This window comes from Miscanthus floridulus, chromosome 15 (genome assembly GCF_019320115.1).
Source record: "Miscanthus floridulus cultivar M001 chromosome 15, ASM1932011v1, whole genome shotgun sequence".
In the NCBI taxonomy this organism is placed as follows: Eukaryota; Viridiplantae; Streptophyta; class Magnoliopsida; order Poales; family Poaceae; genus Miscanthus; species Miscanthus floridulus.
Genome location: NC_089594.1, coordinates 86889919 through 86914150, shown reverse-complemented (window position 1 = coordinate 86914150; position 24232 = coordinate 86889919). Strand labels below are relative to the sequence as shown.

General features: G+C 42.5%; 1 pseudogene; it reads right to left on the bottom strand.

Moving 5' to 3' along the window:
- Positions 1-9822: 9822 nt before the first annotated feature.
- LOC136507853 (uncharacterized) lies at positions 9823-23956 on the bottom strand (annotated as a pseudogene).
- Between the last annotated feature and the right edge of the window lie 276 nt (positions 23957-24232).

Sequence of the window (24232 nt, the reverse complement as noted above, 5' to 3'; positions counted from 1 at the left end):
GGAATGATTGATAGCAAAGTCATTAGCACACCAATGGGAACAAATGGCAACTTGGATAGTGATGCAAGTGGAAATATGGTGGATCAAAAGTTGTATCGGTCTATGATTGGAAGCCTACTCTATGTGACCGCATCAAGGCCGGATGTCATGTTTAGTGTATGCATGTGTGCAAGATTTCAAGCCTCACCAAGAGAAAGTCATTTGAAGGCTACAAAGAGGATATTGAGGTACTTGAAGCATACACAAAATATTGGTTTGTGGTATCCCAAAGGAGCAAAGTTTGAGCTAGTTGGTTACTCCGACTCAGATTATGCGGGATGCAAGGTTGAAAGGAAGAGCACATCGGGCACATGTCAATTGTTGGGAAGATCACTTGTTTCATGGTCATCAAAGAAGCAAAATAGTGTTGCATTATCAACCGCTGAAGCCGAATACATATCCGCCGGTAGTTGTTATGCACAAATACTTTGGATGAAGGCCACTTTGAGTGATTTTGGAATCAAGTTCAAGAAAGTGCCATTGCTATGTGACAATGAGAGTGCAATCAAGCTAACCAACAATCCGGTGCAACATGCAAGAACAAAGCACATTGATGTCCGCCATCATTTCATAAGAGATCACCAACAAAAAGGAGACATTTGCATTGAGAGTGTAGGCATCAAAGATCAACTTGCCGATATATTCACCAAGCCATTGGATGAGAAAAGGTTTTGCAAGCTAAGGAATGAGTTGAACATATTGGATTTCTCAAATATGTGTTGATGTAACCCCCACTCATATGACATGCCTCTCCTTCGAGCAATCTAAGGTAAAAGTTGATTGGCATAACATACATCCTTGCTAAGGACATGTTTAGTGCATCTTGTCATATTTTCAATCTTAGTAGGATCTTGCATATGGTTCTATCTTATTAGGCTCATTCATGAAAATCAAATGAATTTTGATGTCAATATGGTATCACTATTGCTTCTATGCTTGACTTGATCTAGTGATGGCATATGACATGTTTATGGGCTTGTAAACCTAGTGTTTAATCTAGAAAATGAACTATAAGTGTTTAACTCAACATGGTACAAGATAACCCTTATTTGGAGGTGTGAAGAAGCTTGTCCTTGGATCAAACCGAGTTAAATATCTTTGGGAAATAATCTAGAATTGAACCAAATTTGGGAAAATGACCCTCACCCCATTGATTGACATTGATAATCTCGACCCTACAAGTAATTCTATTTAGAACCTTTGTGGTCATTGATGACAAAGGGGGAGAGAAACAAAGATAAAGGGGAAAAAGGGGAGAGAAACAAAGGAAAGGGAAGGGATCAACTAAAATTTTGAGCACACAAATAGGGGGAGCAAGCTCATGAACTTGTATGGTGCATTTGAACGTGCATTTCATATGTTTGCTTGCATGGCATAAGTTTCATATTTATAATATCCATGCTTGTGTGTTGTATGCTAGTTGTAGATTTGAATGATGAAATGCAAACTAGCATGTATTGGATATCTAGTGATTTCACTTCCAAATATTTCTAAATGGTATTGAGCTAACCATGATGCTAAGGATGGTATATTGGTGCACTCCAATTGGTATCACGCTTCAAAGGTCCATCTTTTATACCTTAGCATCATATGGTAGACATTGACTCCTACATTTCCTATCTAAGCATATGTGCAAGCTTCAATCCAAACTCTTAGCACATATGTAGGGGGAGCAATTGCTACCACTTAGGGTTTAAGAAACTTGTCCATATCCTTTTACACATAGTAAATATGCTTGGGCAAGCAACATGGATTCAATTGAATTTCAATTCATATCTTTGTATAAGGGTTGTCATCAATTACCAAAAAGGGGGAGATTGAAAGCTCTAGTTTGGTTTTGGTGAATTGATGAAACCCTAAGTGCTAACCTAGTTTATCAAGTGCTCATGACATAGGTAGCACACTTCAAGTAGAAGAAGCTAATGAAGATCATAGCATGACAATGGTGATGGCATGGCGATGATCAAGGGCTTAAACTTGAAATGAAGAAAGAGAAAAACAAAAAGGTCAAGGCAAAGGTATAAACCATAGGAGCTATTTTGTTTTAGTGATCAAGACACTTAGAGAGTGTGATCACATTTAGGTTTGATAGCCGTACTATTAAGAGGGGTGAAACTCGTATCGGAATGCGGTTATCAAAGTGCCACTAGATGCTCTAACTCATTGCATATGCATTTAGGATCTAGTGGAGTGCTAACACCCTTGATAACATTTGTGAAAATATGCTAACACATGTGCACAAGGTGTTTGCAGGGTTGAGATGGGTTTGGGATTCGGCGCTTTTGGAAAAATGAAATGTCTATTTTCTATTGCGCCGGATGCAAAATTCTTGGTGGTTGGCACATTTGAGCAAGGGTGAAGAAGTTAGAGTTGAAATGGAGTTGGTCGAAATGATGCTAGCGTCGGTCTACTGACCGGACGCTAGATCACTCAGCGACCGGACGCTGAAAGGCTGCGTCCGGTCGAGCTGTCAGATGGCATAGTGGGTAGGGTTGAGCACCGGACGCTGGTCTACGTTCAGTCAAGGTGGACCGGACGCGTCCAGTCGAAAAAACATGCCTCGGGGAGCTTACTGGAAACGACCAGACGCTGGGGCTTCAGCGTCCGGTCAGTTTTGACTGGAGCGTCTGGTCAGCTTCGTAGCCATTGGAATCTGACGAACAGCGTTTGAAGGCGATGACACGTGGCATCCATCGGACGACTAGACGCTGAGGGCCAGCGTCCGGTCAATATGATCGGAGCGTCCGGTCAGAGCGTGTTTTGCCCAGTGAAGGGGTATAATGGCTCTATTTGATTGGGGCTCTATTTATAGCCCCATGGCCGGCTGTGGCTCACATCTTTGGCCATTTTCATTGACATAGCAACTTTGTGAGCCTAGCCAAAGAACTCCCACTCATCTACATCATTGATTCATCATCATAGTGAGATTGGGAGTGATCCAAGTGCATTGCTTGAGTGATTGCATCTAGAGGCACTTAGTGATCGTGTTTCGCTGCAGATTTCGCTTGTTACTCTTGGTGGTTGCCGCCACCTAGACGGCTTGGAGCAGCGAGGATCATCGAGCGGAGGTGGTGATTGTCTCCGGCTCCGATCGTGGTGATTGTGAGGGGTTCTTGACCTTTCCCCGGCGGAGCGCCAAAAGGTACTCTAGTGGATTGCTCGTGGCTTGTGTGATCCTCATCTTGTGTTGGTTGTGTGGCACCCTATTGAGGGTTTGGTGTGTGAAGCCAATTAGCACGTGAACCTCCAAGTGAGTGAATCGCCACAATGAGGACTAGCTTGCCGGTAAGCAAGTGAACCTCGGTAAAAATCATTGTGTTCATCATTGATTCCAAGGTGATTGGTCATCATTGTTATTCATCTTCGTGATTGATTGGTTCATTCATCTACATGGCGGTATAACCCTCTTGATCACTCTCTTTACTTTACCGCAAATTAGTTGACAAGCTCTTTAGTGTAGCTAGTTGTGAGAGCTTGCATGCTTGGTTGGTGTGGCTCTTTAGTTAGCTTTTGAGAGCACACTAACATAGGGTAGTGTCATTGCTCTTGTGTGAATTGACACTATCTAAATTAGAATTGTGGTAGGTGGCTTGCATTTTGAGTAGGCTAGCGCAACACTCGCTTCGCCTCATAATTGTCTAACCTTTTGGTTAAGTGTTGTTGTAGAAATTTTTATTAGGCTATTCACCCCCCCCTCTAGCCATTAGGACCTTTCAGCGGCGTCGAAGAGGTGCACGGAGCCGTCCCCGGAGGCGGTGGTGTAGAGGGAGTCATGGGACTCAGACCACATGCAGTCAAAGAGCACGTCACAAGTCGAGAAGGAGAAGATTAGCATCGGGTCTGGCGGTGGTGAGGTCAAGGACGATGAGGTGGCCATAGGCCACGGTGACGAGGGTGGCGACGGCGGCAGTGGCGATGGGCGACAAAGACAAAGAGTGAGGAGGAAGAAGAAATGACAGCCTTATATAGGGGAGGGACCTTTAGTCCTGGCTCCTGTAAACACCCGTGACGAAAAGACCTTTAGTCCCGACTGGTAATACCAGCCGTGTATTTTGGCGGGCCACAAAAAATACAGCCCACCTTTAGTCCTGGGTGGTAGATCTACCCGGGACTAAAGTTGGGCTATAGTTTCACTTCCCGCCCGTTTCAAGCTCCATTTGTTTTTTATATATTTCTTTCTATAAAATGTTAAAGTCTTGTTAATTGCACAGTAAATTAAATACAAGGCATAAAATTGATTTAAAAGAATATGGATTTACTTTTGCTTTATTGCACACAGGAAAATTGTGTGACCTAAAGTTTTTTGTTTTTTCTTATAAATATTGAAACATAATGTCATTAATAATTACTATTTTTGTTAATGCAAAAATGTAGTGTTTAATTTAAATCATTAAAACTTTTGTTTTCGATTGGAAATTTATTTTCACATCATTTTAACGTAAATCTTTTCATTTTTTTCATGACTCATTGTCCAAAAGCGACATGGAAATCCCACCATCAAACACAAATTTAATTTAAACATAGAAAAAAAGGAAACACCTAATAAACATCTCTGAATTCACAATTATTACATAATACCTCTAATGCACACTATTAAACATCACTATATATATCAAGCGGATATAGTAGTAAACTTCTTCTTAACGTATATCCCATGGTTATGATCGCGCCGTAACCATGGAGTGTCCTCATCATTTAGCTGGATGCTTGGGTCTTTGTTCACTGTGAAGGGTGGAATTCAGTCATCCTTTTTATAATCTTCTAATATGTCTGACTTGTCTTCAATTCCGATGATGTTTCTTTTTCCTGAAAGAACTATGTGGCGCTTTGGCTCATTGATTGGGTCGTTGTTGTTTTTTCCTCTCTTCGGTTTTGTAGACATGTCCTTGACATAGGACACCTGATTCACATCCTTGGCAAGGACGAACGGTTTGTCTTTGTACCCAATATTGTTGAGGTCCACGGTTGTCATTCTATACTGGTTGTCGACTGCTACCCCGCATCCAGTCGCCTTTACCCATTGGCACTTGAACAAAGGTACCTTAAAAGTAGGTGCATAGTTTAGTTTCCATATCTCCTCTATGCGGCCATAATATGTTTGCTTATTTCCATTAGGGTCGGTGGCATCTATGCGGACACCACTGTTTTGGTTGGTGCTCCTTTTATCTTGGGCTACTGTGTAAAATGTATTCCCATTTATCTCATACCCTTTGTATGTGAGGATATGCCACGATGGCTGCCTAGCCAACAAATATAGTTGCTCATCAATACTCTTATCACCCTGACATTCTTTTTGCAACCAGTCGCTGAAAGTTTCCATGTGCTGACGTGTAATCCAAGCTTCAAACTTCCCTGGAAACTTGGATTAGAGGGACTCTTTATGTGTCTCGATATATGGATCCACCAAGGAGGAGTTTTGCAGAACTGTGTAGTGTGCTTTATTAAAATAATTGTCCTACGTACCAATATATGGTTTCTTCCCTAGTGCGCCCTTTCCACTTAGTCTCCCCTCGTGTCACGATTTAGGAACACCAATCGGGTCAAGGTCGGGAATAAAGTCAACACAAAACTCAATGACCTCCTCTGTTCCATAGCCCTTGGCGATGCTTCCTTCTAGCCGAGCACGGTTGTGAACATATTTCTTTAAGACTCCCATGAACCTCTCAAAGGGGAACATGTTGTGCAGGAACACATGATCGAGAATGCTAATCTCCTTGACCAGGTGAACTAGGAGGTATGTCATGATATTAAAAAAGGAAGGAGGGAACACCAACTCAAAGCTAACAAGACATTGAACCACATCATTCTATAGTTTAGCTAGATCCATTGGATCGATTGCCTTCTGAGAAATTGCATTGAGGAATGCACATAGCTTCACGGTGGCTAGACATACATTTGGAGGTAGAATTTCTCTTAATGCAACTAGAAGCAATTGTGTCATGAGCATGTAGCAGTCATGGGACTTTAAGTTTAGGAATTTCTTCTCTGGCACATTTATTATACCCTTTATATTCAAGGAGAATCCAAATGGTACCTTGATGCTTGCTAGGCATTCAAACATGCTTTCCTTCTCTTCTTTGCTAAGAGTGTAGCTGGCAGGACTTAATTAATGGTGTCCATCATCTGTCTTCTCTGGATGCAGGTTGTCTCGTTCTTTCAAACACTGTAGGTCCTATCGTGCTTCAAGTGTGTCCTTAGGCTTCCCATACACACCCATGAAGCCTAGCAGGTTCACACAAAGATTCTTTGTCAAGTGCATCACGTCGATCATGCTATGGACCTCTAGGACTTACCAATTGGGTAGCTCCCAAAATATGGACTTCTTCTTCCACATGGGTGCATGACCGCCAGTGTCGTTTGGAACAGGTTCACTGCCATGTGCCTTTCCAAATACTACTTTCACATCCTTGACCATGTTGAGTACATCCTCACCCATTTGGTTGCCCAGCTTGGTCTGGTGGTCTGCCTTACCTTTAAAATGCTTGCCTTTCTTTCTTAGGGGTGATTCACATGAAGAAATCGACGATGGCCAAGGTACACGACCTTTCAACATTTTTCAAGAATATACCTTTAATGTCATTGAAATAGTGTGTGCGTGCATTATATCCCTTGTTTGATTGTCCTGAAAGATTACTTAGAGTAGGCCAATCATTGATTGTTATGAACAACAATGCTCGCAGGTCAAAGTGCTCCTATTTGTGCTCATCCCACACACGTACACCTGGTCTATTCCACAAAAGTAGAAGTTCTTCAACTAGTGGCCTTAGGTACACATCGATGTTGTTGCCAGGTTGCCTTGGGCCTTAGATGGGAATGGGCATCATAATAAACTTACGCTTCATGCATAACCAGGGAGGAAGGTTGTAGATACATAGAGTAACAGGCCAAGTGCTATGACTACTGCTCTGCTCCCCGAAAGGATTCATACCATTCGTACTTAAAGCAAACCTTAAGTTTCTTGCGTCATTTGCAAACTCTGAGAATTCTCTATCGATTGCTATCCACTGGGACCCATCAGTGGGGTGTCTCAACATATTGTCTACCTTACGGTCTTCTTTGTGCCATCGCAACAACTTTACATGGTCTTTGTTTCTGAACAGACGTTTCAAGCGTGATATTATAGGAGCATACCACATAATCTTGACAGGGATTTTCTTCATGGGACGTTCGCCCTCAACATCACCAGGGTCATCTCGCCTGATCTTATACCATGATGCATGACATACCAGGCATGCATCTAACTTCTCATACTCCTCGCCACGGTAGAGGATGCAGTCATTAGGACATGCATGTATCTTCTGGATTTCTAATCCCAAAGGGTAGACTACCTATTTTGCTTCGTATGTAGTGGTGGGCAATTTGTTATCCTTCGGAAGCATCTTCTGTTGGATTTTTAGTAACTCCCTAAATCCCTTGTCAGATACACCATTCTTTGTCTTCCATTATAGCAATTCCAGTGTGGTACCCAACTTTTTTTTGCCTTGGATGACAAGTTGGGTATAGCAATTTCTTGTGATCCTCTAGCATGCGCTCGAACTTGATCTTCTCCTTTTCACTTTCGCATTCTCTTTGTGTGTCATGAATGGCCTGACCAAGATCATCAGCGGGCTCATCTTCTGCCCTTACCTCTTCTTCAGCTTCCCCCATTGCAGTATCATTAAAGGCACCATATTCAGTAATAATGTCATCATCGTCCCATTGTTCTTCTTCACCTTCTTCCATTACAACCCCGGTTTCTCCATGCTTTGTCCAACAAATATAGTTTGGCATGAAACCCGACTTCAACAAGTGTGAATGAAGACTCCTTGAGCTAGCATATTCCTTCAAATTCTTACATATGGCACATGGGCAGCACATGAAACCATCGCGTTTGTTTGCCTCGGCCACACGTAAGAAAGAATGCATGCCCTCAATGAACTCTTGGGAGTGGCGATCAACATTGTACATGCAATGCCGGCTCATCTGCATTACATGACATACATACCATATTAAAACCTAGAACATAATTAGTTAATTATATGACATGCATGCCACCACACAAGGTATTAATTTATGAAAGTCTCGCTACAATGTAGACAATCCCAACTACCACTACAAAAACTAAAGCAAAAATGCACTTCAGCAGCATAAGGATTTCACGACCAATCCAAACTAAAATAGACAGATCATGCGTTTGTTCAACATCTATGGGCTTCTTCTGTAGGATCACTGCCTCATCAGCCGCCGTAGCCGCCTGTGCAAGAGAGTTTTGCACGTGTTCAACATACTCTTTCTCCTAGTACCAACCTAAACATCCAGTGCCATCCCACTAAAATTAAAACAAAAAATTAGAACTTTAATCACAATCATCATGAAAATAAGTATAAATTAACCATAATCATCAAATACGACAAAATAACTCACATTGCGATCCGGACACTTGTAAAAGATACAGCCCTTGTTGGGACACTCCTTCCTCACCCAGTACTCCATCACAATCTTCTCCTCACACTTGCCGCATGCAATGAGAGGGAGGTCCGGCCTCAGTAGCTTTGGAACCCGATGAGAGGCCGAGGACCCGGAAGCAGTTGCCATCTACTCTCTATACTCATTTTTAATATAATATAAATTTCTCATTTTATAAACAAATAAAATTAAAAAAACTCTAAAATTCTCTATATCTCTAAACTATGAAGTGTGCTATGCATGCTAGAAATGAAAGCTGAATACTAGTTTTGAATAACTACTTTAACCTTCCTTCATCCAAATATGCAAACTTTAAAGTGATTTTGAGCTTAAATGGCTTACAAATAAAAAATCCTCCATAAAAACCACATATATCTAGTCCACAAAATGAGATATGCTACTAATGAAACATGAGAGTATAAAGTTGGTAACCTTTAGAACCAAAGAATCGATGGAGGAATCAAAGAAATCTTGTGATTACAGGCGATGAGGAAGAATAGAGGCCGGCGATGAAGCAAGAGCACTGAGCTCAAAGTGGCTCGAGCTCGGGGAGGAAGAAGGGGTATATAGGAGGGGACCTTTAGTCCCGGTTGGAGACAGCAACTAGGACTAAAGGTCCCTTTCTAGTCCTGGATGGAGCCTCTAGTCGGGAGTAGACTTTTATTCCCAGTTTGAGGGACCAACCGGGAGTAAAAGTTAACCTTAGTCCCGGTTGGTAGCTCCAATTAGGACTAAAGGTCCCCTGCAGCAAAAGCCTACCATAGTAGCCGTTGGGCAGGGACCTTTAGTCCTGGTTGGAGCTACCAACCGGGACTAAAGGTTTCTCTAGTCCCGGGTGCGAAAAATACCGGGACTAAAGCCAAATTTCGAAGTGGATCAAAAGTCGTTTCTCTACTAGTGTTCTTTGGATAGCAAGATGCTTGGGGTCAACTTCAACAGCGAATGGAGGCATGCCATCAACTGATCATAATCATCTAATTGGTCTATTTTGTCCTCGACTCCCACGAGTTTTCTTTTACTTGGAAGAGCTATGTGGCGCTTTGGCTCCCATGTCTATTCTGGATTTCTCTTGGGTTTGCTAGACATGTCCTTCACATAGAAAACTTGATGCACATCATTGGCAAGTACGAATGGTTCATCACTATATCCAGTCTTGCTCAGGTCCACTATTGTCATTACATACTGATCTTTGGTTATGCCATTTAGCTTCACCCATTGGCAACAAAACAGAGGGGTGCACAGCGGTCCATATTCGAGTTCCTATATCTCCTCTATGAAACCATAATACGAGTCATTGCTACTGTTTCTATCTATGACATCTATGTGGACACCACTATTCTAGTTCGTGCTTTTCTGGTCTTGGGATCTCATGTAAAATGTATAACCATTTATCTCGTAGCCTTGGAATTTCACGATTGTGCTAGAAGGTCCCCTGGCTAACCAAGCAAGCTGTGGGTGAATCTCAGAGTTACCCATAAGTTGTTGGCGCAACCAGGAGGGAAAAGTTTCCAAGTGACGATGTATAAGCCAGGCATCGGATTTCGTTGGGTATTTGGAAACTAGCATCTTCCTGTGCTGCTCGATATACGGAGCCACAAAGGTTTACTGTTGCAGAACAGTGTAGTGTGCCTTGTTGAACAAATCAGTATCATTGCTCAAACTTACTTTCATTCCAAGGGTGCCCATTCCCCATAGCCTCCCCTCGTGGCGTGAAGTTGGAACCCCAATTGAGTCAATAAAATCAACACAAAACTCAATCACCTCCTCTGTCCCATATCCCTTTATGATGCTTCCTTCTGGACGGACATGATTAAGAACATAGTTTTTTAGAACTGACATGAACCTCTCGAAAGGCCACATATTGTAACACCCTAAAATTTGCAACATTTTGAAAATAGGTGAATTGGATTTATTTATGAATTAGTGTGAGCATGTAACATAGAAAAATAATAAATTTTATCAAATTAAAATCAAATATAAGGTTTACCTACATGTTTATGCATTCATGCTGCTGCATACTATTTTTGTATTGTGTGGGCTAAAATCAAATTTCAAATTGATTTGAATTTGCATTCAAAATTTGTTTGGAAATTAGTTTAGAAAAGGAAAAGGATTTTCTCTCCCTCCCTTGACTTTGGGCCGCCGCAGCCCAGCTTGGCCTGCTCCCACATGGCCTGTTATTTCTCCCACCTCACTCCCACTTTTCCCGCAGCGGCCCAGCTTCGCTCGCACGGTCCGTTTCCCCGCTCGCAGGCCGAATTCCGTTCCCGCGCAGCCTACTCTCCCATCCGTACTGGCCCGTTTAGCTCGGCCCAGCAGTCAGCAGCCACACCTACGCACACTCTCTTTCGCTGACACCGTGGCCCGTGCCTCCTATTTCACTGACAGCCCAGGCCCACTTGTCAGACGAGTCTCTTTCCTCCCGTGTCCGCACCGGAATCCTCACTATCGCCGTCGCCGCTTTGATTCCGCCTCCGCTACGCCACGCCTGGCGTGACCCGCAAGCCAGCTCCACCTCATACTACTGTTAAGTATGTTTCAACTTTTAAAATTTGAGGTTAGATTTAATCTATTATTTTACTAAAGGAAATCTTGTTTAATTTATAACTTCTTCGTTTTAGCTCTGATTTTTGTGATCTTCGCGTCTGTGTGTTCGTAGTGAGACGTAGATTCATTTTACAAACTTTTCATATTGATTTTATGCTGATTGGTGTATTGTTCTAATCTATAGTTTTTGTTTGCTATGCATGATTGTTTCTGGATGCTTGTATGTTGCTATGAATATCGAGTATAGATGGTGAGCAATTCGTGGGTGACCAAGAGTACTACTTTGATGAGCAGGAGCACTTTATTCAGGGCAAGTATAGCATGGGATCATCCTTGTTTCCTATTCACCTTAATACATTTAATTCATGTTGCATGTGTCACCTTCATAGGGATTCCCTAGAATTGAACTTATACCTTGTCACCTATGGGATATGCATTGGGTAGCTTTGCTAGTGCTCAACTAAACCATGATTTTGTAACTTGACTAATAGTATATGCAATAAACATTAAAATATGACTTTTTAGCAACTTGGAAATAGGGGGCTGGAGTATTTAGCTACTTTCTAAATGCTTCAGATTTCTCTCCCTAAGGACTTATCTGTAAGTGATCATCTGGAACATACAGTACAGCTATAAGGGCTACATGGCTCTACTTTAGCTCAGTATGAGGACCTTTTCTAGCTTGTTAGTGGTTACCTTTATTGGCATAAGAATGGCTTGCCGAATCGGGTATAGTGCGGCCTTTGTCCTCTTATGTATAGGTTGCACGTCATTGTGCCATCGGGAAGGAGGGCTCTACATCTGTTTGCCGAGTGAATCTAATGGCCCTAACTTGTTAGACGAACCTTTGAAAGGCTTCACAGTGAACCCTACCGACCTTCCTTGGTAGTGGGTTAAGAGGCTCGTGACCTTGGGCGAAAGGGTAAATCATGACTCATAGTGAAAGTGTAAAACCTCTACAGAGTGTAAAACTGGTATATCCGCCGTGCTCACGGTCACGAGCGGCGTTGGAACCCTTGTGGAATAGATGATCACTAAGAATTATTGGTTTATGGTATTCATTATTTATGTTTACATTGATCATATGTTTTACTTTGGGATTGAAACAACTTGTTGCTACTCTTATGTTAAAATTGTGACAATTAAAAGCTAAATGCTGTTAAGCCTGTGTCAAGCCTTTTGGGCCTCATGAACCCCATGTTACACTTGTTGAGTACGACACATACTTACGCTTGTTTATTTTGATTATTTGGATAAAAATCCCGGATGGGTAACAGATGGCTATGGTAATGATGACTTTCCTGGGGATTACTAGACTTGTGGTCAACCAGTTGACGTCCCTGTGATATGGAGCTTCTGCAAGAGAATCTTTCTTTATACTTATGCTACATTTATGTGAAGACTATGTCTTATTATTGGTGATGTAATAAACACTTATGATGATACTATTTATAATTTGTCGGCTTATATGTGTAACTGATCTCGGGGTGCACATAAGACTATGCATCCTATTTTATCCTTAAAATCGGGTGTGACAGATTGGTATCAGAGCCGTGTTGACTATAGAACGCAATCCTAGTTAGCAATGGTCATTTTAGCTTCTTTTGCTTCACTCATTTCATGCTTTCCATCTGACTCTTGTTATTTGCTAGATTTTATGCTTCTTTTGCCTCACTATGTTATGAAAATTTTGCTTCTATTCTAACTAAATCTAATTCTGTAGATGTCTCATGCCAATAAGAGCGCTCACATCAGCACTGGAGGCTACTACCCGCCTCGTGGCTTGCATGAGTCCATGGAGCCACATGAGGAGGAGGAACCCCATGAGCAAGAAGTTGACTCACTAGCACCTGCACCTATGCCTGAGCTATTCCAGGAAGAGCCCGAAGAAGAAGAACCCGAAGAAGTGGAGGTCGTTGTATTGTCTGATGATGATGATGATTATATGGATGCCATTCAAGAGGATGAGCCGATCCCTCCCCTAGGATGGACTACCAAGATCTGGTACAAGCCAGGGTGTGAATCCTCCGTCTCGCACCACTGACTTATGGGGATTCTTCAGACCTACTACGCTAATTGGGACGCAGCTGTGGAGTACGTCTGCACCGAGCGTACGCACCCTCTAGAGGACACTTATTGGAAGACCAAGGTGCATCTCCATCCAGGATGGAGAGAAGGAAGCATACCAGTTGGACTCAAACTATGCGCATCACGCTTACTGTGCCACCATGGAGGATAGCATAGAAGATGCAGCTGCTGCAGCTTGCATGGGTCTCCATGGTCATCGCTTTGATGATATGGAGAAAGATCAATACCACTTCCTTCCTCGCCAACACCCTAAATTGGAGTGGGCAATGATGGACCCTCAGGGCACAGATCCGACTACCCAAGTGATGGTACAGTTTGGTTGTGAGTCAGTAGCGAAGATTCGGCGATTGAAAGATCAGTTGAGGGTACATTAGGAAACCCTTAAGAGTTATCGACAAGTCATAGATGAGCAAACGGTGTGCCTCAACCTGCTAAGGATCTATGAGGATCTTCCCCATAAATTTTGCCCATAGGTGTTGGAGTCCTTTTATGTAATAAGACGTTAGTAGAACAGGTCATGTTGAGTTAAGTCGAGTCTAGAAGAGCGGTGTGAACTTTGGTGTGCCTAGTTGATTTGTTATTATGTTTATGTGTGAGTTGGAATGGAACTTTGTGGGCATGTCTGTAAGTTTCATAATTAAGAATATTAAAGTTTGAGTCACTAAATAAATAGTTGGGTTTGGTACATCATGTTCTCATGGATCTATTTTTCAGAGCAGTCTGCCCTTATTAACCAAAAATTATGAAATTTTTATGGGAGTAACTAGACTTAAGTATCTTTCCAATGCCTCTAGAATCACCCATATATATGATCTAGTTTGAGAGATATAACAGTTTTAAGTTGAGGTTTCTGCGCAGTCTGGAATCTGGAACAGTTTTGGTTGTGTCCTACTTTTTATTAACATAGCGACAGAATCTGGGCATATGTTCTTAATAAAAGTTGTAGATAATTTCTTAATCTTTCCAACCATGTAAACAACGCCTCATTTGGATATATAGAACTCAAGATATGACTGTTTTACCGAGCTGCTAATGTTGGGACTCATCCAAAAAAATTTCAGAATATATTCTAACTTGGAAATCTCTAAATTTTGAATATTTGTGTTTGATGTTAGATGTCTGGAAGAGGAAGAGGCCGAGGTCATGGAGGTGTTCCCCCACATCCACCACCACCACCAACACCGATAATTGAGCAACTTTTGACAGTGCAGACATGGCTTATGCAAGCTCTAGTGCAGAATCAGCAGAACCTACCGATTGGTGGAGCACCACGTGACAAGCGTGGTGAATTCTTTAAGAGCCGTCTCCTAGTGTTTTCTCATGCCACTGATCCATTGGAAGCAGATGATTGGCTTCATACAGTGGAAAAGCAACTCAACATCACGTAGTGCGATGACCAGCAGAAGGTGTTGTACGCGTCCAGACAACTTCAGGGAGAAGCCTAAGACTGGTGGGAGGCATTCGAGTATGGATGTCCCACTAATGCTCCTCCTGTCACCTGGCAGGAGTTTAGAGAGAATTTCAGATCCTACCACATACCTGAAGGATTGATAGAGCTCAAGCAGGAAGAATTCAGAGCTCTTAAATAGGGATCTATGTCTGTGGCTAAGTATCATGACAAATTTGCTCAGTTGTCACATTATGCTCCGAATGAGGTGGCTGATGATGCTGATAAGCAATGTCGCTTTCTCAAGGGTTTGTATGATGGTCTGCAACTATAGCTTATATCCAATACATACCCTAATTTTCAGACGCTGGTGAATCGCGCCATTGTTATTGATAATAAGCGCAAAGAGATGAAGGCCAAGAAGAGAAGGCTTCAGGGATAGGCCTTTGGAAGCAATACTTGTCTACGCACCAACCCTCAGCAAGGCTTCCAGCAGAGGTACCAAGGACCACCCAATCAGGGGAACCATGGTCAGTATCCTCAGCGTAACCCAAACCAGCAGTGTCCATCGTACTAGCAACAGAATGACAATCAACATCCCCAGCAGTATAGTGGTCAGCAGACACCATGACAAGGAGTGCCTAACAATACTCCCATGAAGACCAGTGCCCCTAGTACTCTGAACAAGTGCTTGCACTATGGTAAAGAGGGTCAACTGTCTTATAATTGCCCTGAGAAGCCAAACCAGCAGACCCCACAGAGGCAGAATAGTTATCAGAAGCCAGCACCCAACATAGGCAAGGTGAATCATGTGTCTATAGAGACAGCGCTTGTAGAACTAGAAGTCATGCTTGGTACGTTCGATGTCAAGTCAACTCCTGCCACTGTTCTTTTTGATTCTAGAGCTTCGCATTCATTCATATCACTAGCATTTGTTAGAACGCATAGCATACCCTTATGTGCCATGCCAAATCCCATATTAGTAAACTCACCAGGAGGTAGTATGCAAGCTTCTTATCGTTGTCTTCCGACTAGTCTATCCTTAAGGGGGGTAGAGTTCAAAGTGAGCCCCATTGTGTTGAGAACATCTGATATTGATGTGATTCTGGGTATGGATTGGATGATGCAACAACAAGTAGTGATTCAATGTAAGGAGAAGGTAGTTGTGACCACACCGAATGGGGATAGGATCAGTGTCGATGTTGTAGTGCAGAAGCAACCGATAGCTATAGTGAACTAGCTTGATGACAGCATCAACAAGGAGGACCTAGTAGTGGATGAGTTTCCAGATGTGTTCCCTGATGACTTGCCAGGTATGCCACCTGACCATGACATTGAGTTTATTATTGAATTATTACCTAGAACTGCACCTATAGCTAAGCGTCCATATAGAATGGGGGTTAATGAACTAGAGGAACTTAAGAAACAAATAAAGGAGTTATAGGAGAAAGGTTTTATTCATCCTAGTTCATCACCTTGGGGAGCACCAGTTATATTTGTTGACAAGAAGGATGGTACCCAGAGAATGTGTGTTGATTATCGGTCACTAAATGAGGTTACTATCAAGAACAAGTAAGATCGATCTTCGTTCTGGTTATCATTAGTTGAAGATTCATGCAACTGACATACCCAAGACAACCTTTACCACGAGGTATGGATTGTATGAGTACATGGTTATGTCCTTTGGTTTGACCAATGCACCTGCATACTTTATGTACTTGATGAATAAGGTGTTCATGGAGTTTTTGGATAAGTTTATGGTGGTATTTATTGATGATATATTAGTATTCTCCAAAACGGAAGAAGAGCATGTTGAACATCTAAGGTTGGTCCTACAAAAGCTTAGAGAACACAAGTTGTATGCGAAGCAAAGCAAGTGTGAGTTCTGGTTGAAGGAAGTTTCTTTCCTAGGCCATGTTGTCACTAATGGTGGAATAGCCGTAGATCTAAGCAACGTGAGAGATGTGTTAAATTGGAAACCACCAACTAATGTAGGAGAGATTCATAGTTTCTTGGGATTGGCTGGATACTATAGAAGTTCATAGAAGGTTTCTCTAAACTTGCAAAGCCTATGACATCTTTGTTGGAGAAAAATGCTAAGTTTGTGTGGTCCGAGAAGTGCTAGGCTAACTTTAAAGAATTGAAGAAGAGATTGACTACAACCCAGTATTGGTTTTGCTAGATTTGAGCAAGTGCTTTTCTATCTATTGTGATGCATCTCGTCAAGGTCTCGGATGTGTTCTTATGCAAGAAGGAAGAGTAGTGGCCTATGCATCCCAATAGCTGAGAAAGCATGAGCTAAACTATCCTACTCATGATTTGGAGTTAGCTGCAGTGGTTCATGCTCTGAAGATATGGAGGCACTATCTTATCGGACATAAGAGTGATATTTATACTGATCATAAGAGTCTAAAGTACATTTTCACTCAAACAGATCTGAATATGAGACAGTGTCGATGGTTGGAGTTGATTAAAGATTTTGATATGGAGGTACACTATCATCCAGGAAAGGCGAATGTTGTTGCCGATGCTCTTAGCAGGAAGAGTTACGCCAAGGAGGTGCAAGTAGCAGCTATGTCAAGTGAGTTGTGTGTAGAATTTGAGCAACTAAACTTGGGCTTTGTCACTAATGCAGTGGAGTTGGTGATAGAATCCACACTGGATAAAGAAATACGTAAGGGCCAGTTACAGGATGCGAAGTTGAAAGAGATAGCAGAAAACATAGTGATTGGTAAGGCACCAGGATTCCATATGGATGACAATGGAACTCTGTGGTTTGGTAAAAGACTATGTGTACCTGAGATTAAGGCTATACAGGATGCAATTTTATGTGAGGCACATGAGTCTGCTTACTCTATTCACCCCAGGAGTACCAAGATGTACTTGGATTTGAAGGAGAAGTATTGGTGGTACGGACTGAAGAGAGATATTGTTGAGTATGTTGCTTTATGTGATACATGTCAGAGAGTCAAAGCTGAACATCAAAGACCTGTAGGATTATTACAACCCATGAAGATACCTGAGTGAAAGTGGGAAGAAGTTGGTATGGATTTTATTGTCGGATTACCACGCACTTAGGGAGGTTATGATTCAATATGGGTGATAGTGGATCGGTTAACTAAGGTTGCTCACTTTATACCAATCAAAAGCACTTATAATGGACCAAGGTTAGCCCATTTATATATGGAGAGGATAGTGTGTCTACATGGAGTTTCCAAGAAAATTATGTCTGATCGGGGTACTCAATTTACGTCTTATTTTTGGCAGCAACTACATAGTTCATTGGGAACAAAGTTGAATTTCAGTACAGCGTATCACCCTCAGACCGATGGGCAAACTGAGAGGATTAATCAGATATTAGAGGACATGTTGAGAGCTTGTGCATTGCAGTATGGTACAAGTTGGGACAAGAGTTTGCCTTATGCAGAGTTCTCATACAACAACAGTTATCAGAAGAGTCTGAATATGGCACCTTTTGAAGCTTTGTATGGACGAAAGTGTAGAACTCCGTTGTTTTAGAATCAAACGGGAGAAACTCAAGTGTTCGGGCCAGATGTTTTAAGAGACGTAGAAGAGCAAGTAAGAATGATTAGAGATAACTTGAGATTGGCACAGTCTCGACAGAAGAGTTATGCCGACACTAGGAGAAGAGAATTGGTTTTCGAAATAGGGGACTATGTTTACCTAAAAATATCACCTATGAGGAGTGTGAGAAGGTTTAACAGGAAAGGAAAATTAGCACCAAGGTATATTGAGCCTTTCAAGATTTTAGAGAGACGTGGAGAAGTAGCTTATCAGTTTGAATTGCCTAAGAGTTTGTCAGGTGTACATGATATGTTCCATGTGTCTCAATTAAAGAAATGTTTGCATATACCAGAGGAGCATATACCGTTAGAAGAGCTTACAGTTAAGGAAGATTTTGCATATGAGGAATTTCCGGTGAGGATTTTGATGAAGGCGGAAAGAGTTATGAGGAGCCAAGTTATAAAGATGTGTAAGGTTCAGTGTAATCAGTATACAGAAGATGAGGCTACCTAGGAAAGTGAAGAGGATATGAGAAAAACATATCTGCAGCTTTTTGAGTAAGCATCGTCTAAATCTCAAGGACGAGATTCATTTTAAGGGGGGTAGAATTGTAACACCCTAAACTTTGCAACATTTTGAAAATAGGTGAATTGGATTTATTTATGCATTAGTGTGAGCATGTAACATAGAAAAATAATAAAGTTTATTAAATTAAAATCAAATATAAGGTTTACCTACATGTTTATGCATTCATGCTGCTGCATACTATTTTTGTATTGTGTGGGCTGAAATCAGATTTCAAATTGATTTGAATTTGCATTCAAAATTTGTTTGGAAATTAGTTTAGAAAAGGAAAAGGATTTTTCTCTCCCTCCCTTGACTTTGAGCCGCCGTAGCCCAGCTCAGCCTACTCCCGCACGGCCTGTTATTTCTCCCACCTCACTCCCACTTTTCCCGCAGTGGCCCAGCTTCGCCCGCGCGGTCCGTTTCCCCGCTCGCAGGCCGGATTCCGTTCCCGTGTGGCCTGCTCTCCCTTCCGTAGTGGCCCGTTTAGCTTGGCCCAGTAGTCAGCAGCCACGCCCACGCCCTCTCTCTTTCGCTGAAACTGTGGCCCATGCCTCCTATTTCACTGACAGCCCAGGCCCACTCATCAGACGCGTCTCTTTCCTCCCGTGTCTGCATCGGAGTCCTCACTGTCGTCATCGCCGCTTTGATTCCGCGTCCACTATGCCGCGCCTGGTGTGACCCGCAAGCCAGCTCGGCCCATAAATAGTAGCTCGAGCTCGTGTCACCTCCCTATCTCATCCTAGTGCTAGCGCCGCCCTCGCTCAAACCCTAACAGCGCCACCACACGCCCTAAAGATGCCACTGCTAAGTGATTCGCCAAGCCACAGCTTTGACGTCCACCAGGGCCGTCCGCCGGGCTTTGGAATCTGGTAAGAGTGCTCACGGTGCGCCGCGCTTGCTTCCCCGTGCTTTCTACCATTCTCGCGACCTCGCCAAACCTAACGAGCTACCAATTCAAGCGTGGCATCACCACCGTGCCGTCGTGACCCCCATCGAGACCCAAGATGAGTTCGCCATCTTCCCCTCTTGCTTCTTGAACTTTCCCCGTGCCTAACTGTGGCCCATAGGCCCTAAACCACGAGCGCTGGTGAGCTCTTCGCCGCCATCCATGGAGATCCGCCGTGCCTGGCTCTATTCCGGTGGCCGCGTTCCTCCGATCTGATCTACACCGTCTTATCCAAAATCAAGGGCCGAGATTAGAACATACCCCTTCGCCTGTTGTTTTGCAAAAGGCCCTTATAATTATTTGGATCTCAACCCGTCATCCCTGTATTTTTGCTAAAGAGCCCCCGAGCTTCTGCTCAATAGAACCCACAGTCCTTGGCTTGGTTTAATATCTGAATTTATTTATTTAAATTCGAAAATCAAGTTTCATCTATTTACAAGATTGCTAGTATCTTCTGTAGGCCATAAAATCTCCGTTTTAACTCCGATTTGGTCCGTTTCACTTGCGTTAGGTTCGTAATTCCATAATCTACATGTTCATACTACTGTTAAGTATGTTTTCATCTTTTTTAAAATTCGAGGTTAGATTTAATCTATTATTTTACTAAAGGAAATCTTGTTTAATTCATAACTTCTTCGTTTTAGCTCTGATTTTTGTGATCTTCGCGTCTGTGTGTTTGTAGTGAGACATAGATTCATTTTACAAACTTTTCATCTTGATTTTATGTTGATTGGTGTACTGCTCTAATCTATAGTTTTTGTTTGCTATGCATGATTGTTTCTAGATGCTTGTATGTTGCTGTGAATATTGAGTATAGACGGTGAGCAATTTGTGGATGACCAAGAGTACTACTTTGACGAGCAGGAGCACTTTGTTCAAGGCAAGTATAGCAAAGGATCATCCTTATTTCCTATTCACCTTAATGCATTTAATTCATGTTGCATGTGTCACCTTCATAGGGATTCCCTAGAATTGAACTTATACCTTGTCACCTATGGGATATGCATTGGGTAGCTTTGCTAGTGCTCAACTAAACCATGATATTGTAACTTGAGTAATGGTATATGCAATAAACATTAAAATATAACTTTTTAGCAACATGGAAACAGGGGGCTAGAGTATTTAGCTACTTTTCTAAATGCTCCAGATTCCTCTCCCTAAGGACTTATCTGTAAGTGATCATCTGGGACTTACAGTACAGCTATGAGGGCTACATGGCTCTGGCTTTAGCTCAGTATGAGGACCTTTTCTAGCTTGTTAGTGGCTACCTTTATTGGCGTAAGAATGGCTTGACGAATCGGGTATAGTGCGGCCTCTGTCCCCATGAGTATATGCTGCGCGTCAATGTGCCATCGGGAAGGGGGCTCTACATCTGTTTGCCGAGTGAATATAATGGCCCTAACTTATTAGACGAACATTTGAAAGACTTTATAGTGAACCTTGCCGACCTTCATTGGTAGTGGGTTAAGAGGCTCGCGACCTCAGGCGAAAGGGTAAATCACTACTCACAGTGAAAGTGTACAACCTCTATAGAGTGTAAAACTGGTATATTAGCCATGCTCACGGTCACGAGCGGCCTTGGAACCCTTATGGAATAGATGATCACTAAGAATTATTGGTTTATGCTATTCATTATTCATGTTTACAATGATCATGTGTTTTACTTTGGGATTGAAACAACTTGTTGCTACTCTTATGCTAAAATTGTGACAATTAAAAGCTAAATGTTTTTTAAGCCTGTGTCAAGCCTTTTGGGCCTCATGAACCCCATGTTACACTTGTTGAGTACGACACGTACTTACGCTTGTTTATTTTGTTTATTTGGATAAAAATCCCAGATGGGTAATAGATGGCTATGGTAATGACAACTTTCCTAAGGATTACTAGACTTATGGTCAACCAGTTGATGTCCCTGTGATATGGAGCTTCTGTGAGAGAATCTTTCTTTATACTTCCGCTACATTTATGTGAAGACTATGTCTTATTATTCCTTATGTAATAAACACTTGTGATGATACTATTTATAATTTGTCGGGTTATGTGTGTGACTGATCTCAAGGTGCACATAAGACTATGCATCCCATTTTATCCTTAAAATCGGGTGTGACACATATTGTGCAGGTATATTGGTATGAGAATACTAATCTCTTTTACAAGGTGAACCAGGAGGTGCGCCATAATATTGAAGAAGGATGGTGGAAATACCAACTCAAAGCTGACAAGACATTGCACCACATCATTCTGTAGCTTTGTTAGCTTCGATGGATCGATTGCCTTCTGCAAAATCGCAATGACAAACGTGCATAGCTTTACGAGTGGCAATCGGACATTCTCTAGTATAACACCTCTTAGTGCAACCGGAAGCAACTGGGTCATCAACATGTGGCAGTCATGGGCCTTGAGATTTGTGAACTTCTTTTCTTTCATATTTATTATTCCCTTTATATTCGAGGAGTACCCAGACGGGACCTTCATACTATTCAAGCATTCAAACATGCTATCCTTCTCTTCCTTGCTAAGAGTGTAACTGGCAGGACATAAGTAGTACTGTCCTTTATCTCTCTTTTTCGGATGTAGGTCATCCCGTGCCCCATGGCTTTCAGGTCCTGTCGTGCTTCCAATATATCTTTTGAGGGCCCATAAACACCCATGAAGCCTAGCACGTTCACGTAAAGATTCTTCGTCAGGTGCATCACGTCTATTGCGTTGCGGACCTCTAGGATTTCCCAATAAGGTAGCTCCCAAAATATTGACTTCTCCTTCCACATGGCTGCACGTCCGTCATCGTCGTTCGGAACAAGTTGGCTACCAAGACCCTTTCCAAAGACTACCCTGACATCCTTTATCATCTCAAAGACATGCTTTCCATTACGGTGTGTAGGTTTTTTATGAGTTTCTGGCGCCACTTTGAAATGCATCCCGCTGTCTCTCAGCTGGTGGTGAGCAGGGAGAAATCGACGATGACCCATATAGACGACCTTCTTATAGTGTTTCAAATACATGCTATCTGTGTCGTCTAAACAATGGGTGCAGGCCCAATATCCCTTATTTGTCTGTCCCGAAAGGTTACTCAGTGTAGGCCAATCATTGATGGTTACGAACAACAATGCTTGTAGGTTAAACATCTCTTGTTTATCCTCACCCCACACACGTACACCTTCTTCCTTATAGAGCTGTAAAAGTTCATCAACCAACGGTCTTAGGTACACGTCAATGTCGTTGCCGGGTTGTTTTGGGCCTTGGATAAGCACCAGCATCATAATGAACTTCCGCTTCATGCACAGCCAAGGAGGAAGGTTGAACATACATAAAGTCACAGGCCAAGTACTATGACCACTACTCCACTCACCGAATGGATTGAATCTATTAGTACTTAAACCAAACCTTATGTTCCTTGCATCACTTTCAAAGTCTGGGAATGCTCTATCAATTGATCTCCATTGAGCCCCATCAGCGGGGTGTCTCAGCATCTTATCTTGCTTACGTTCTTCTTTGTGCCATCGCATCAACTTAGCATTCAACTTGTTCCTGAAGAAGTGCTTCAAGCGTGGTATTATAGGGAAATACCAGATCACCTTCGCGGGAACTCTCTTCTTGGGAGGCTGCCCCTCGACATCACCAGGATCATCTCGCCTGATCTTATACTGCAGCGCTTCGCACAGGGGACAAGCATCCAGTTCCTTGTATTCAGCACCAGGATAGAGGATACAATCATTAGGGCATGCGTGTATCTTCTGAACATCCAATCCCAGAGGGCAAACAATCTGTTTAGCTTCATATGTTGTGGATGGCAATTCATTATTCTCGGGAAGAATCTTCTTGACAATTTTGAACATCCCCTGAAATGCCTTATCGGACACACCATTTTTGGCCTTCCATTGCATAAATTCTAGTGTGGTACCTAGTTTTTTATGGCCCTGCTGACAATCTGGGTACAACAATTTTTGGTGATCATCTATCATGTGCTGCAACTTTGCTGCTTTCTTGTCAGTTTCGCAATCTCTGTGTGCATCCCTTAGCACCTGACCAAGGTCATCAGTAGGGCCGTCTTCTGCAAACTCATCTTCATCAGCCTCGCCCATTGTAGTATCTGCAAAAGGTTGGCCTGCAGCCCAGTCTGGAATGTTGTCATCATCCTCCTCTTCGCCGTCTTCCATTAAAACCACTCTTTCGCCGTGCTTGGTCCAAACCAAATAGTTTGGCATGAAACCGTATCTAAACAAGTGGTTGTGAATAGTCCCCCAGGAAGCCTTTGAGTAGTCCTTCTTGTTACTGCATTGGGTGCATGGACAACATATGAACCCGTTCTCTGGCTTGTTCGGTTTGGCCACTTCAAGAAAATAATGCAAGCCATCAATAAACTCCTTGCTCCGTCTGTCCACGTTATACATCCATTGCTGATCCATCTGCATCGTATTGCGCATGAAAATGGATTACAATCAAACTATCCATCACATTGCTGAAAGTTTAGATAGAAATACACAAATTAAAATTTCAGACCCAAACAACATGATACACTACGACAAACCATCCACTAAGTACTATCTAGAAGGACTTCAAGCATCCTTGGGCGGCGAAGACGAAGGTTTCACTGACCCAGCCTCATCCTGTGGTTTATTTGTACCTCCTGCAACGGTAGTACTAAGTGGACCTGAAACACCCGGGACTGGCGGTGGAGCATAACGACC